General features: G+C 49.7%; 1 pseudogene; it reads right to left on the reverse strand.

The window, feature by feature from the left end:
- The window catches only part of LOC119463591 (juvenile hormone acid O-methyltransferase-like), a 40422-nt pseudogene that overhangs the window by 18934 nt on the left and 4274 nt on the right, over nt 1-17214 (reverse strand).

Below are 17214 nucleotides of genomic sequence, written 5' to 3' on the forward strand. Positions count from 1 at the left end.
CGCGCTCCCTCCGGCGCTGGCTTCCCGCTTCCTTGCTTGCGCGTGGGTGATTGAGTGCGTTCGCTCTCCGTGATAGCGCGCGGCCCCGCACGCTTCCGCTCGGGCATACGGCGCGCGGCGCAGATTTTATCTATAGGGAACCTCACGGCGACGGCGATGACGACGGCGACGACGACGGCGACGGCAGAAATCCGGTTGAAGCGTCCATATAATTGCTATCGCAATAAAATGAAACGCCCCAGCTCATGCGCGAAGAAGTAGAAGAACAAGGCAGATAATGATGGCTATGTACAAATGAAAACGACAAAGTACGTTAATAGTGCTTACACTAACCTCCCCCCGTCATGGAAGCGGCCAGCCTGGCCGCAGATTAGAGATTATCTAAACGGGGAGTGCAGGGCTTCATCCCCGAGACGTGAACAATTTCGGCATTACGGCGGCGCCGGTCAGGGACGGAGTGTACTGGGCTTACGAGATGTTCGCTGCAGATGTTTGCTGCACAACGGTGTATGGGCCAATGCAGCGTTGAAGAAACTTTTCACAGAGGCCTGGAGTTCGGACTAGAATCCAAAGCAGGACTTGGTCTCCAGGGATGAAAATGTAGGTCACGGCATTTGTTGTCGCAGCGACGTTCGCGCTCAGCTTGGGTAGCTTCCGTGCTTTGCCGGGCGATCTGACGGCAATGACACGGGCGGCAAAATCTTCTGGAAGGGACGCGCTACGCGAAGAAGGTGCTAAAAAGAATTCTCTGTCGAATATGGTGGAAGGAGATTGTCCATATACAAGGAAGAAAGGGCTGTAGCAGGTAGTCCGTTGAATAGCAGTATTATATGCGAATGTCACAAAAGGAAGAATTTTATCCCAGTCAGTGTGGTCAGGATGGATGTACATGGAAATCATGTCAGATAGCGTACGGTGGAAGCGCTCAGTAAGGCCATTGGTTTGCGGATGATAGGGAGAAGTAGATTTGTGCACGGTAACAACGGCCCGAAGAACTTCCTCGAGAACTTCGTAAATAAACGCTTTGCCACGGTGACTCAGAAGAACGCGAGGAGCCCCGTGGCGCAAGACGATGGAGCGCAAGAAAAAGTCAGCGACCTCACAAGTGGTACCGGATCGCAGAGGGGCAGTCTCGGCATATCTTGTTAAATGGTCGACCGAAGTGACAATCCAACGGTGACCGGAGGGTGCCAAAGGCAAGGGAACATATAAATAAAGGCCAACAAATTCAAAAGGTGCGTCCGGGAAAGGGAGAGGTTGTAGTAAACCAGCAGGAGGGGATGTCGAGCGTTTGCGGTTCTGATAGGACGCACAAGAGGCAATGTATTTGGCCACCGTTGTGGATAGGCCAGGCCAGAAGCAGCGGGCCTTGATGCGGTCGTAAGTCTTGTGGAAGCCTAAGTGGCCAGCTGATACTGCGTGGTGAATTGCCTCTCATACTCGCAGGCGAAGGCAGCGCGGTAGAACTGGGACCCACCGGTGGCCTGTTGGGTGGTAAACGTAGCGGTGTTGCATGCCACCTTGAAGGCGGAATTGTCGAAGTTAGTGTCGCAAGCGGCTGTTGGGTGGTTCGGCGAGCCCAATAAGGCGATCCATGAGAGTTCGACAGTAGGAGTCGGCCCGCTGAAGCAAGACGAAATCAGAGCGTGATGAAAGCGTAACTTGGTCCAGGGGCGTTATCGAGAGCTGGTGTGAGGCAAGCGTAGCATCGGAACGACGTGGTGGGGAAGACTGCGCATTACAGGGAGAGAGCATCTGCATCATGATGACTTTTACCAGACTTGTAGGTTATTGTGAAGTCACATTTCTGCAAGCGAAGTATCCAGCGTCCTAAGCATCTTGACATGTTTTTCATTGATTACAGCCAACACAGAGCAGGATGGTCGCTGACGATAGTAAAGTGGCGGACGTAAAGGTATGGGCGAAATTTCTGTATCGACCAAACGATAGCCAGGCACTCTTGCTTTGTAATGGTGTAGTTCCGCTCAGCTGGAGAAAGTGTTCGGCTGGCATATGCTATGACTTGCTCTTTACAGGCTGCATTACGTTGCAGAAGTACTGCGCCAATACCTTGTGCGCTTGCGTCAGTATAGAGTATGGTGGGGGCTCGATCATCGAAGTGGCAAAGCACGGGTCCAAAGGTAAGGTGTTGCTTGAGAGCTGTAAAAGCAGACTCGCAGTCGTCAGTCCATGTGAAAGAGGCACCGGTAACCAGTAGCTTGTTTGGAGGATCTGCTATTGCAGCGAAGTTGCGTATAAATCGACGAAAATATGAAGCCAAGCCGAGGAAACTACGTAGATCTTTCTGCTGCTGGGGGCGAGGAAACTGGAGAACAGCAATAATCTTTTCGAGGTCTGGCTGGATGCCATCTTTTGAGACGACGTGGTCCAATACTCTGATTGTCTTGCTTGCAAATTTGCATTTTTTGTATTGATCTGAAGACCAGCATTTGCAAGGCACTTGAGAACGTCGTCTAATCGATGAAGATGTTGGCTGAAGTTACACGAAAAGATGACAATATCGTCCAGATAACAGAGGCCGGTCTTCCATTTTAGTCCACAAAGTACGTTATCTATCATGCGCTCAAATGTGGCGGGAGCATTACAACAGCCAAAAGGCATCACGTTAAATTCATAAAGTCCACCTGGTGTAGCGAATCCGGTCTTTTCTTTGTCAGTCTCGTTCATCGGAATTTGCCAATATCCTGTTCAAAGATCAAGGCTGGAGAAATACTCCGCCCCTTGTAGTGTGTCCAAAGCGTCGCCAATTCGAAGTATTGGATATACGTCTTTCCGTGTGATCTTATTGAGCGCTCGATAATCGACGCAAAAGCGAACGGGGCCATCTTTTTTCTTTACCAGAACCACGGGAGAAGCCCACGAGCTAGATGAAGGTCGTATTATTTTCCGCGCAAGCATATCAGCAACCTGTTGTTCAATGACCTTCCGTTAGGACGGCGATACACGATAGGGGCGTCGTCGTATTATAGCGGAACCATCGATTTCGGTGCGGTGTGTAGCCACAGAAGTTTTGCTCAGCACAGGGGAACAGCTATCGATACAGGCTTTGTGCTTCGCCAAGACCCCCATTAAGACTGCGCGGCTGTTAGGTCAGAACCAAGGACGGCTGGGGGAGTGAAAGAATCATCCAAACCTGAGATTGGTGCTGGCGATGAAGAAAGGCAAAGCGTGACTATAGAGATAGGTGGAGTGTCGGCGAGGGTTTCCACAGTCATCCCTTTGGGCAGCATCACAGGATCTGGGGTCGTGTTGCAAGCAGACAGAAGGGCGCGGCCACGTGAAACCCGGACGAGACAGGTGGCAATGAGAATTCCGCTAGACGTACAGCGGGAAGAAAGGGCGACTAGAGCCTCTTCGTCGGCGATCTGACTGGATGTTAAGGCTACAACGTCTTCGTGACCAGGACGCAGGACGTAGTCTACAGCGATGGCGAAGTTCACGCATGAAGGTGAAGAGGCCGTAACAGGTGCAAGCGCTGTATCCGTGATATGAACAACTTCCACTCTACATGAAATGACGGCTGAAGCAGAATGTAGGAAGTCCCAACCAAGTATAAGTTCATGGATACACGTTGGAAGGACGATAAACTCAATGTGGTGGTGAATGCCGTCGATGAGAACACGAGCAGTACACTATCCGTCAGGGTGAATGAATGCATTATTAGCACCACGCAAAATACGTCCAAGATAAGGCGCTTCTACTTGCCGGAGCCGTGAACACAGATCACTACGAAGAACAGAAACGGCGGCACCGGTATCGATGAGAGCTGACGCGGGAACACCTTCAACAGTTACATAAAGCATGTTGGCCGGGCGAACAGTAGGAATTTTTGAAGACTGATAGAAGCAGTTTCCCCTCCAAAAACTACAACAGTTTGTTTTCTGTATGCTGGTTGGCAAGATGGGAAGTGGGGCGAAGCGGTGATGTAGAGCGCTGGTAAGGCGAAGGAGAACGACGTCTGGCCGAACGGGAACTATGAGGCAGATTGGGAGCAGCTGGAGGAGACGGAGAACGCTGCTGAGGGAACGAGTAATATCCGGGATAGCAGGCGTCTGCTCGGCGAGTGCGGTCTCGCTCGTGCTCAGCATAGTCTCGTCTTTCATCTTGCGGGCGACGGAGGCAGAAGCGAGATATATGGCCGCGTATACCACAGTAAAACATACCGGACGAGGTGACGCCACGGAGGGTAGGATGGCGCAGCAAGTGCTCTGGTTCCCATCGAAGCCAAATGGTCATAGGTAACGTCAGTAGGCACGGAGGTCACGGTAAGGGTGGGTAGCGAAGAAACATCCGCGTAGGTGGGTCTGGGGCGTGCTACCGGAGCCAGATGCGTCGTGGGTGTAGTCATCGCTGTCAACTCTTGCTTTACGACCTCGCGCAAACAGAAGGTGGGGTTGGGGCAAAGGCAGTAGGTGAACGCCTCAGGTATTGTATTTGAAGCTGTTCGCGGATGATGGTGCAGATGAGAGCACGTAGATCTGAATAATGGCGTACCTGAGGATCGCTGCTGTCATGTTGAAGACGAAGAGACTGCAGCTTGTCTAGGCGCTGACACGTGGAAGTGATGTCTTGGACAGAAGCCGGATTTCGCACGATTAAAGCGTTGAACGCGACAGGCCCAATGCCTTCTCATATGTGTCGAACGCGTTCGGCTTCCGTCATGCTAGGGTTCGCACGGCGGCACAGAGTGAAGACATTCTCTATGTATGAGGTGTAAGACTCTTGCGGAAGTTGGAGGGGCGTGCCCAGCTTTTTTTTGGCGACTTCTGCACGTCCAGACGAGGAAGCGAAGATTTGCCGCAGCTTGGTGGTAAACGGTGACCAATCCGCGATGTCAGATTCGAGGTTGAAATACCACGTCTTTGCAACACCGGTCAAGTAGAATGCGACGTGCCTCAATTTCTGGGTGCCTGTTAAATATTAGAGGAAGAGGACGACGACGGCTACTAGCGCGCTCGGCGCGAGCGGCTCGCTCGTGATCTGGCGCTTCTGGACTGAATCGAACGGCCAGTATGGATGCGTTATTAAGGTTCTTCGAGCAATAAACTTCCCCTTCCCGCCCTTCTACTGCGAAGACTCCTTTGTTTTACATTTTTTGGTGCCGAGAAACCCGGGACTCTGTGATCCAAGCGACCCGACAACGAAAGGACGTCGCTGGCAACGAAGATGGAGCGGATCAAGGGCAAGCGAGCAACCCAACGAGCTTTGCACACGCGTCTCCGAAACGAGGCAAGCCAACTTATGGAATCGAGTCATTTTAGCGCTCCGGCGCTTCGAGTGCTGCATGACAGACTGAAGAACTGCAACGACGGACTACGGGTGCTCAACGAACAGTTGGAGGGTTACCTCACGGACGAGCAAGCATCCGAAGACTACATCTCGGTCGCGGATTATGAAGACAACGCGGCAGCAACCTTGTCCCTTCTCTGTCACCTCATCGAACAACTTCAGTCTCAAACAACCGCGGATCGAGGCCTACCGACACCTAACGACGCCTCAGCTTCAGGTACGCTCTCGGGACATCGTGCCCTCGGTGATACCTCAACAACAGTTGTCGGTGCTTCTCGACTTCCGAAGCTCGACTTGGTTCACTTCAATGGAACAGTGCAACAGTGGCAACCCTTCTGGGACATGTTCAAGCATGCCGTCCACGAAAATACCTGTTTAACGAACATCGACCGCTTTCACTACTTGAAAACCCTTTTGGCTGGACCAGCGGCCAAAGCGATCGAGGGAATTCCAGTGACGGACGCATCATATGCAGATGCCATCGAAATTCTAACCAACCGCTTCGGCAACGTGAGGATCATCGAGCAGAAGTACTTGGAGAATCTTCGAATGCTGAGACCAGTGAGGTTTTCTACTGACGTGACCGCTATGAGGAATCTCCTGGATACCGTACACATTAACGTGAGAGGTCTCAAGGCTCTTGGACGATCGGAGCTTTCATACGCTGCGATGCTCGTCGAGATTCTAACGAAAGCGATCCCCAATGACATCGTGGTGGAACACTACAAGCGACAGAGCTTACTACAAAAGCCCGATGAGATCCAGTCGTCAGAGACGGAGCTGCGCCAGCTATTGGATTTTCTCCGACTGGAGGTCGAAGCTCGTGAAAAAAAGTGGTCACCAGGATTCCTGCGTTCGCGACACGCACGATGGAAGGCGTGACAGGAAGACCTGTGCCACGCCTACCGCCTCCGTGTTACACAACGAATCCAGCAAGACGAAAGGTAAATTGTTTTTTCTGCCTTTCACCCACCCACGTTACGGAAACGTGCACTTCTACAATAAGCCTGCAGGAGAAGAAGAGCCTTTTGGCCAAGTCGGGCAGATGTTTCAAGTGCACGATATCAGGCCACCGCTCGAAAGATTGCCGACGCAATATCCGTTGCGCTACCTGTAAAGGCAAGCACGCAACAGCTGTTTGTGACCCCAACTACGCTAGCAAGAAGAAACCGAGTGAACGACAAACCCCGAGCTTGCATGCTGCCGCACGAGCACCTACAAGCAATTTATTTGAAAATGACGTATTACTGCAGACGTTCCGAGTATGGGCTCTAAGCGACTGTAATTCTTGCTATATAAGAGGGATCCTGGACAACGGAAGCCAGAGAACGTTTATCAGAGAAGATATATCCAGAAAACGAAGCCTGCCAACACTGAAGAAGGTAGATGTTGAAGTGAAAGCGTTCGGTGGTTCGAGCGGTGCGCCACAAGAGCAGCTCAACTTGGTTAAGGTGACTTTGATGAGCCAATTTGACAGCTCCAAACACGAAATCGAGGCTTTGGAGGTTCCCTTTATCTGTGATCACTTGCTTGAACCTCCACAGTCACACTCATTTGTGCAGAAGCTGGCTAATGAAAAGAAGTTTATTGCTGACTTTGTATCGCTTCCTGGCCTAAAAACAGAAGTCGGCATAAGCTTGCTCATTGGAGCCGATCAAATGTGGAAGCTCGTGCTAAACGATGTTTGGTCGCACGACGAAGTGACAGGACTTGCTGCGATCAACACCAAGCTTGGCTGGACATTTCAAGGGCCTGTACCATGCGACGGTCGCATTTTCAAAGAAGTCCGCGCGCACGTTTGTGTCCTTCGCACGAGTTGCACAGAGACTGACGTGTCTGAAACCTTGCAGCACTTCTGGGAGCTAGACAGCATAGGCATTTCTGACCCTTCTACCCACGACGAGCATGGAAATGAAGTGGCCCGGCAATTCACGGAGAACATAGCATTCAAGAACGGGAGGTACGAAGTAGCGCTACCGTGGAAATCCGTCAACACATACCTAGCAGACAACCGAAGTGTTGCGGTTCGACGCCTACACGGTTTATTGCGGCGATTTGGTAGTAACGAGGAGCTTCTTCAGCAGTACGACAAGGCAGTCAGGCAGTATGAACTGGATGGTCACGCGGAAAGAGTCAACGGAAAAGACTCGGCAGAGAGATGTTACTACATGCCGCACCATGCTGTTATCAGGGAATCATCCTCGACGACACGGCTGAGGGTGGTCTTCGATGCCTCGTCACACGCGCATGGAGCAGAGTCTCTGAACGAATTATTAGAAAAAGGACCCAAGATCAACAACAACATGGTTAAAATGCTTGTGAATTCAGGCTACACAAGATTGGAATCACTGCAGATGTACAAAAGGCGTTTCTTCAAATCGGCATTCAAGAGCCTGATCGCGACGCCTTGCGTTTTTTATGGTTTGACAGCACGCCAATGTCAAGTGAACATGTGCCGAAAATAGTGGAGTATAGGATGACACGAGTGCCATTTGGAACTACAGCAAGTCCATTCCTCTTAACAGCGACGCTCCAGTATCATTTCAAGCATATCGATCCTGCGCTGAGATCATCTGCCATGCAACTTGCCGAGAATTTCTACGTTGACGATCTTGTCACAGGAGTTCCTTCTTCAAAAGAAGCTTTCCGTCTTTATAACGAAGCAAATCTCATCCTCAGCAAAGCGGGCATGAAGCTGCAAAAATGGTCCACCAATGAAGTTGAGTTAAGAAAGTACATCACTGATAGATTGGACTCTGTCTCAGCAATGGCTCCTACGAAAGTTCTTGGTTTGCTATGGGACACAGCTGCTGACAAGCTTATTATTGCGATAGCAATTATATGGACACTCAAAAGCAGATTTCTGCTGTCGGCGTCGCCGTCGCCGTCGCCGTGAGGTTCCGTATGACGTCAATGGAGATGAAATCGTCGCCGTGCGCCGAACGCTGTATGTGCGAGTTCGGCGAACGCTGTATGTGCGAGGGAGGGCGCGAGGGACGCGCGCTTTCACGGGGAGTGAACGCACGGCGGAGAACAAACGCGCGTTCTGCGCCGTGCTCGCTTAAGGGCTGCAGAAGTAGGCGTCTCTTTTCTCCTTTACAATCACCATATATTTAGAGCAAACGCACCTTCTTCCGACGCGCGAGAGGCCGTGGGGGAGGGGGGAGGGGGAGGGAAGGGAGGCGACGTTTAGCTGCGGCACCAAGTGCCTATTTATATCAGAGGCTCCGGCTACAGTCACCAACGCCGCACGCATTTTGAGCGAACGCGGGTAAAACGCCGATGGCGTCGACAACAGTTCTGCGTGTTGCCGGTGCTGCTGCATGTCCAAGTTTATACAGCTGATAAAGCTAATATCATTACTCCATATAGCTCTCTACAAATTTGCTATCGCAATTGATGCTTCGCCTTTCAGGTGAAACTGCGACAACTTTTTCTAAACATGGAATCTCTGTTGCAGATTCTCGAAAAGAAGAACGACACCAAGAGATGTGTCCTTCAGACGACCGCACGGATTTTCGATCCATTAGGGTGGCTATCACCGTTCGTCGTTAGGATGAAAGTCCTCTTTCAGAGATTGTGGGAGCATGGCACTGCGTGGGAAGAAGTTATGCCTGAGCAACTTAGACACGAATGGGAAACTTGGTCCGGTGAGCTAAAATGCTATCCGGTGTTTTCACTTCCCAGGTGTGAGCTGAAGTTATTCTTGGACAAGCCTTCAAGCTCCCAGCTTCACGTATTTGCTGATGCCAGTTCTGTTGCTTACGGTGCCGTAGCTTATCTCAGAATGGAAGATCAATGCGGTAACGTTGATGTTCAGCTTCTATTTTCGAAGTGTAGAGTAGCTCCAATCAAACGGATCAGGTTACCACGTTTGGAATTGATAGCAGCGGTTCTGGCTTCTAGAGTCCTAAAGTTCTTGCGGGAGGCTCTAGAGTCGAGGCAATGGAAAATAGAAGAGCACCTGTGGACGGACTCAAGTGTAGCGCTTTGTTGGATACAAAGCACGGCAACCAAGTGGAAGCAATTTGTTTATAACAGAGTTAACGAGATACGTCAAGTAACAGATCCAGACCAGTGGCATCACTGTCCGGGAACACAAAACCCAGCTGATCTGCTGACCGCGTGGGCTTTCGCTCAGAAACCTTCGAAATAGCCAGCTGTGGTGGAAAGGACCTAACTGGCTTCAACGTGCGGCAAATAGTTGGCCAACGACATCTGACGCTCCAGATTCTGGACCGGAAGACGAACAAGTTTCTTCCGAGTTACAAACAAACGTTCCTGTACTGGTGAGCGTGATAAGAGAACCACTTTTCAGTGCCGAACGATTTAGTTCTTGGTTACGAATGGCAAGAGTGACAGCATGGGTCAAACGCTTCGTGGACAACTGTAGATCGCCAACGTCGCATACAGAAGGATCACTTACAGCTACTGAAGTTCAAGAAGCTGAGAACATCTGGTTCAAGCAAATGCAGACAGATACCTATGCCAAAGAGAGAGCCCAACTTGAAATGGGACAAGACCTCGACAAGACGTCGTCCATAAGAGACCTGTATCCCTTTATTGACGAAAAGGGCGTCATGAGGATTAGAGCTCGCCTTCAGAACGCCGATGTCACATACAACGAAAAGACGCCTGTGCTGCTACCGTCCAACCACCCGGTCACGCGACTCGTCATTTTGCAAGCTCACAAAACTGTGCTCCACGGCGGTGTCGGTGACACATTAAATGAACTTCGCGCCCGGTTCTGGGTGCCCAGAGTGCGACAAGCAGTGAAGAGAGTGCTACGAAAATGTGTGATTTGTGCTCGTTTCCGACTCAAGGCTGCGAGTGCACCGGCAGCCCCTCTTCCCAGTGATCGTGTGTGCAATTCGCGCCCCTTTGAGGTTACGGGAGTTGACTTTGCAGGGCCAGTTTTTTTGAAAGATTGCAATGGCGTTAAAGTGTACATAGTGCTATTCACGTGTGCAGCAGTTAGAGCAATTCACCTTGAGCATGTGGTTGGACTTACTACTAACGCTTTTCTCATGGCTTTCAAAAGATGTTGTGCAAGACGTGGAACACCGCGAATAGTTTACTCAGACAACGCTACTACATTCAAGAAAGCTGCACGTGAGCTAGCTAGCATGCGCCAGTTGTTGAGGAAAGAGGAAGTCAGCCAGTATTGCTCTACCCACGGCATAACTTGGAAATTTATTGCAGAGAGAGCTCCTTGGTGGGGTGGGTTTTGGGAGCGGTTAGTTAGGATTGTGAAGATGTGCCTTCGCAAGTCATTGGGAAGGGCGTCTGTTGACCTAGAACAACTGAGCACTTTGCTGACTGAAACAGAAGCCGTTGTGAATTCCAGACCCATAACTTTCATTTACTCTTCTCCTAAAGAGCCAGACATTCTAACCCCGTCTCATTTTTTGTTAGGCAGCCGTCTCTTGTCTAATCCTAAAACGTCTGATGAACAGGGAGAAAGAAAGACTGAGCTGCTCAGTTTGTGGGTCCACAGGCAGCTAATAATGGAACAACTGTGGAAGCGATGGCTTCGTGAATATCTACTGACACTTCGAAGCGTTCACTTGAGGAAAGCATCAAAAGCTTATAGCATCAGTAAAGGTGATGTTGTGATTATTCACGAAGACAAGGCTCCCAGAATGTTCTGGAAGACTGGGGTAGTAAGTGACTGCATCCGAAGTAAAGATGGCAACGTCCGTGCGTGTAAAGTTAAAATACCCAGTGGCTCACAGATGATCCGACCTGTGCAGAAATTGTACCCTTTAGAACTCGCCACCTCAGGCCCCGGAGTGTATTAAATATTAGAGGAAGAGGACGACGACGGCTACTAGCGCGCTCGGCGCGAGCGGCTCGCTCGTGATCTGGCGCTTCTGGACTGACTCGAACGGCCAGTATGGATGCGTTATTATGGTTCTTCGAGCAATAAACTTCCCCTTGCCGCCCTTCTACTGCGAAGACTCCTTTGTTTTACAGTGCCGTTCCACTAATTGCAAGAGCTCACGCGGTCGCAGTTGTCGATCCAATCGTCGACGTCATCACAACGGAGTCCCGCAAAGACAGGGGGATCGCGTTGAGGGCTCGTCACAGTCCAAGAGGGCACAGCAGGCGGAGTCGTCTGTGTGGTAGGGTTAGAGGCGACGGAAGAGCTGAGGTTGCTAGTGTCCATCGTTGTAGGGGTAGCCGGGCGCAGGCGGCGACCGGAACGTAGGTCCAGGGAGGACGGGAAGGCGAGAGGACGTCGGGGTCTTGACGTGCCTCCACCACTTTATAGGACCGAGACCGACCAAGCTGGCAAGGGCTTTTTCGTCCAAAAAGAAAACGCCCTAGCTCATGCGCTAAGAAGTAGAAGAACAGGGAAGATGATGATTGCTATGTACAAATGAAAACGCCGAAGTGCGTTAATAGTGCTTACAGTATAATCATATCATAGGAAGCCCACAAACAATAACACCAAGGATAACATAGGGGAAATTACTTGTACTTACAAATTGAATTAAAGAAATGATAAATTAATGGAAATGAAAATGGATGAAGAAACAACTGTCCGCAGGTGGGGAACGATCCCACGTCTTCGCATTACGCGTGCGATGCCCTTACCATTGAGCTACCATGGAGTCGTTTTCCCATCCACTTTCTGGGGTATTTATGTCTTACAACTAGAACTAACCCTGGGAGTGTTAGCCAGCGCCACCACTCACAAACCTAGGCGGCGGATGATGATCTGCTGGGCTTAGCGCAGCAGGGAAAGCTACGTGCTGATGTGCTTAGCACAGAGTCTTCGGCTCCCTTAAGCTACGCCAAATTGGAAATTCTGATACACCGGCCGGAAACATTAGTGCATGACAGATGTTTCTCTAGAGTTTCCGTTTCCAAGGCTTTTTTGAAGCTGCTGACAAGAAATTAGCGAAAATATTTGAATCAGGCACATCAGCCCTGCGTGATAGTGTAAATTCAAGGGCAGGTGCCGGACTACACACGAAGACACCGCATTATCTATAAACGCAATAAACAAGCATTGCGAGTATTACCTTTGCATACTTCCTCCAGCGCTCAAGACGTCCCAATTTCCTCCAAAGCATCCTCGTAGACGACCAGGCAGGGAATATTAGAAGACATTCACCCGAAGGTGAGAGAAGGCTCGCCAATTCTTCATCGCTTTCGCCTGGTCTTTGACCCAGTTGAGGCAAAAGAACGAGTAGATGCGACTGAAAGTTCCGTACCTAGCGGCGAAATCAGCCACATCATCGTTGATGTTAAGGTGTGCGAACACGATCTTGCTGTGAGCAGAGTTTTCCCGAGCGTAGGCCAGCATCTCTTCGGATGCATCTACTGCGACAATTCTGCGGCACGGCGGGCAGCGTACAAGAAGTTCGTTGCGAGTGAAATCACCCGTGCCGCAGCCGAGGTCGAGAAATTGTTCGCATTCCGTGTTACTTGGAGCAAAGGTCCTCTCGAGCAATTCCAGAACCAGAAGATTCATGTGTCGCTGCCACGCGTTATTACTTGCGTAGAGGCCGGCATTGTAGCTCGGATTCGTCGAAAGCTTGCTCATATTTCCGCAGTATTTCGCTTGAATGGTGAGTACTGGTATTCTGGGGAAAAAAAAGAAAGCAACAACGGAGTGAAGCAAAATACATAACTACTCCGCTTTATCTAGAAAGTTTAACGTTACTACCAGGGTAACGAATCTTCACTCAAACGAAAACAAAAAGAAACTTTATTTTCGGAAAAACCGGAACGGAAACGACAAGAAAAAGATTGTACAGTGACTATCGACGATTATTGCCAATCAAAGACAATAAGCGTACTCTTCTAGAAAGGCTACTCACTTTATTAAATGAATGGTGTGTCTGAAGGTGCATATTTGTTGCAGTGAAGATATTTAGGCAGCGTTTGTTGTTTCACTACGTAATTCTGGAGAGATACGGAGTCGTTAACCTGGCCACGTGAACTGGTAACAGAGGTGAATGTATATATATGCGAACTCGTCATAAGTTTGTGGTGTCCAGCAGTGCGAGCTGTTGTACAAGCTCGTTCGGTTCCAGAAACCTTTTGTACAGAAATAATAGTCACCTTTTCCACAATCAGACGCCAACCGACGCCGGCGCGTACGTGTGGTTAGCGCTTTACGCCCGCGCCGGAAGCCGCCACTCGCGTCATCCGCGCGACGCGTCTCACGTGACCACGGCGAAGTAACATGACTTCCGGAACGGCTCTTCGCGCGATGTGCAAGCAAGCTGTGTGTGTTGTGATTGGCGTTCCGCGCTTGTTTTGGTAGTTGATCATGGTAGCCGCTGAAGTCGAGCCGTAGCGACTGCATTAATAATGAAATATTAATCGCCGAAGTGTAATGTCGAACGCCATTGTGGATGGCTTCACATAAGCAGCATAAGGACCCCGATGTGAAAGCGGCACTGTGGGGGGAAGTGACGGCCGCCGTCCTGCAAAATATCAACGGCCCAGGCAAGCGCGTCGATTTCGCAGCTTGTTGTCAGCCTTCCGCGTGAATAATTATCTACTAAACAGTCTTGCATTTGTCTGTGCAGAGGCCCTGGAGTTTGTGCAAAAGCGGTGGCGGTCGCTGCGCGGTAAAGTTCACCGAATTTTCAACGCTTGCATACAGTCTCAAAAGAGAGGCAGCTGCGCCGACGACGTCGAGTCTGTCGACACGGTCTCCCGTTTTTTCGAGCTGCTTATATTTTTCAGAGACACATTGATGATGACGAGACCATAAGTTTGCGACAATATTGCAAACGTCTTGTTGGCAAAATGGAAAACCACCTTAATTAAGCGTACGTCAGTGAGATGTTTTTTTTTTCAGCCTACGTCATTGGAGATGAGCTAGGAAGCTTGTTTCTTACGATAGGGCAATTTGCCTCATCTTAGAGCTAGCTAGTGCACGTACGTCTCTTACCGGCTGATAATTTTGACCTATACTTGGTCAGGCCTACTGCTATGAATGACGGAAAGGAAAAGATAACAAATTTCAGTGTGCTATAAATGGTTCTTGCGCTAGAATACGCGGACAAAGAAAGAGGTTACAGGACGCGCTTATGGCCATCCCGTGCTTGGGTATGCACCAGTGGCATAGGCAGGCATTATTTTTGGGGAACAGGGCCTCGCAATTGATCAGGGGAGGAGGGGCCAGGGGGGGGGGGGGGGAGGCGGGTGCTCGGTGTCCTCCTTCTTGACTATGCTGATACGCACGCCTGCTCACAAAATTAACTAAAGTGAGGGGACAAATTAAGTTGAAATTTCACCGTTTATTTAAGCAATTGCAATGCACAGCTGGCCTTCATGGTAGGTACCACCTGCCTCGGCTGCGAAACAGTTTATGGAGTTACCACAGTGTGATTATACTTGTGAGCACTAATTAATGCAAAGGTTTTTCGGAACACCTTCATTGGAATGTCTTGCCGCTTCGACCATAGTCATTACCTTAAATCATGAAGAAGACGTGCATGGTAAAGTTGAACGGTATAACTGCTCAAACATTCTATGGCAGCTAAACGGCTTCGCCTTACACTGAAGTGATTGTCTTACATGCCACTCCATGCTGCCAAATCCAACTGAAATTTTTGTACAGCAAAAATGGATTTGAAGGGTAAAAAATTTGGCTTCACGACTTAGAGCTGGCTATGGTGGGCTTCATGTACGACAGCCCAATTGCCCACGCCTAAAAAAGTTTCTACTGCTGCATTTTTACGGCTATCACACATTTTAAATTATATAGATCAATTTCTTTTTAAAAAAGAGGATGCACTGAAGTGGGGGCACGGAAAAATATTTTGATGCATCTTTACTTCTGGTCTTTTTTCTTTTGTATTTAAAGTATGGTAATAAGGATCACAGCAGTGAATAACAAGCTTATTTATAGTTGTGAAGGTGCTAGTATAGTTCGTAACAGTTTTCAGTGTGTGGTGCTACAACAATTATGAATAGTGAAAAAAGACGCTGTGAAACGTCATCATTTTGTTGTATTGCCATGTTAGAAAACCTCAGAACGTAGCAATCATGCACTTTTTTCTTGTTTGCAGCACATCAGGGAGGGTGGGAGGAAGTCATATGAAAGTTCCCTTTGTTCCCGATTTTGTTCCCTTTGTTCCCTAAAAGTTCCCTATTTGCGTTATCCACAACCGTTATCCACTCCCCTGCAAGGCGTTTATCGTACATATCCTGAAGCACAGCAGTTTCAGTCTGTGAGTACACGTCAGCATTAATCCACCGAAGACCGGAAACGTATTCCCTGGTCGTGATTCCTCTGTGGCACGGTACGTGGTGTACGGCGTTGCATGCACGCACATTTCACGCTTTTTACTTCCTCTAGTCCCACCTAGCCACAACAGCCGGCAGAACACGGTGTAGATAACACAGCGGAGCAAAACACGGATACCAACACAATCCTGCCCACACGGCGCATTCGCCACAGTACGACACCTACGGGGCAGCACACGTATGAGCCCACGCCACCATAACAAAACCGCCATTGTGTCACGACAACATGGCCGCTACAGGGGAAAATAACACGTGACTTCCTGTACCCTTTTCTCCTAGCGCGCGAGTGGGTAAAGTCTCTCCTCAGTTTTTTCCTTCCTCCATGGTTGGTAAAAAGCCGAGATGAAGTCAGTGGCCGACTTAGTCGGCCAGACAAGCGAGGGCCATGATCCGCTCATGCCTGGCCATTGACCTCGTCGGCAGAAGGTCGGGCAAGTCTGGCCCCTTGCTTGGCCCAACACCTTAGGGTGACGTAGTGCCTTGGGCTTCTCCCGCAAGTCGGTAAGTTAGCGTGGGCCAACCTCATTATGAGGTCGGGGGCCGAACCGTACGCTCGTGATTGTGAAAAATTGCACAAGTTGGCCAATAAATAAAAGTGTTCGCCAGCCGTATTCGAACACTATACCACCAATTTCAAGCCCGATACTTTAAAACCATTAGGCCACGGACGCACACCTAAAAAAGTGTGCGGCCTACTTGGTGTGCGTCCAACCGGCGTGCGTTGGTTTTGCGGGCCTATTTAAAATCGGCCCGCAAAACGTCATATGAGACTTGGAGAGCCCGGAGGTCGTAACGAGATTTTGTAAAAAAAAGAACTCGTTTTAAAAGGCTGTGCGAAGAATTAATTTTCTTTGGTTCCTCGGATAGCAGATAGATCAATATATAAACTGGCACCATATTGGACAAATTCTCCATAGGATTGGTCTAGGGAGGTCTTTAAGCTTTGTTTCTCTTAAGTTTAACCGCATAACTTTATTTTTGTACTTCATTTTACTGCGCTACGGTGGCTCATAGAATAAAGCGCTAACTTTAGAGAACTAAAACTGTACCTTCTAGAGTGGCACGAAAGTAAGAAGCGGAAGCACATGGAACTTACTGGGGGACCCGACAGATGGCACAAAAAGCGGTAATGCAATTTTATTTTTACTGCAAGATTCAATATGGCCGCTTTTTCCCGGTAGCGTACGCTGGTACGCGCCGCGCTCGCCCTGCTAACTTTGCGGCTTGTCTCAGTGCCTTGGCTGCCGCTTAGCTGGTCCGTTCTAATTGCCAGGTGATCAAAGAGCCTCTGCTGACTCCCATACAATCAAGGCACAAGGGAGTGAACAGAACGTGCGACTTTATTGGCAGAAGACAAGCAGTGGACCTTCTCGTACAAGAGCAGCCACAAAATGTGCATGTCGACATGCGCTGAAACCATAAACGGAAGCCCGTAAACTGCTCACTTCCGTCGCCGTACATGGCGGTCTGGTAACAGACGACAACCAGAAGCGCAAGCAGATTGGACAGTGTGCCACCTGCCGTTTGTACCGACAGTCACCGTTGAAGATAGCAGCTAGCATACCGAAGCAATCGGGTGACGCAGGCATCTACTGCCGCACACAACACAGCAACAGTAACTACCCA

The sequence above is a fragment of the Dermacentor silvarum genome, chromosome 9 (assembly GCF_013339745.2).
Source record: "Dermacentor silvarum isolate Dsil-2018 chromosome 9, BIME_Dsil_1.4, whole genome shotgun sequence".
NCBI classification, from domain to species: domain Eukaryota; kingdom Metazoa; phylum Arthropoda; class Arachnida; order Ixodida; family Ixodidae; genus Dermacentor; species Dermacentor silvarum.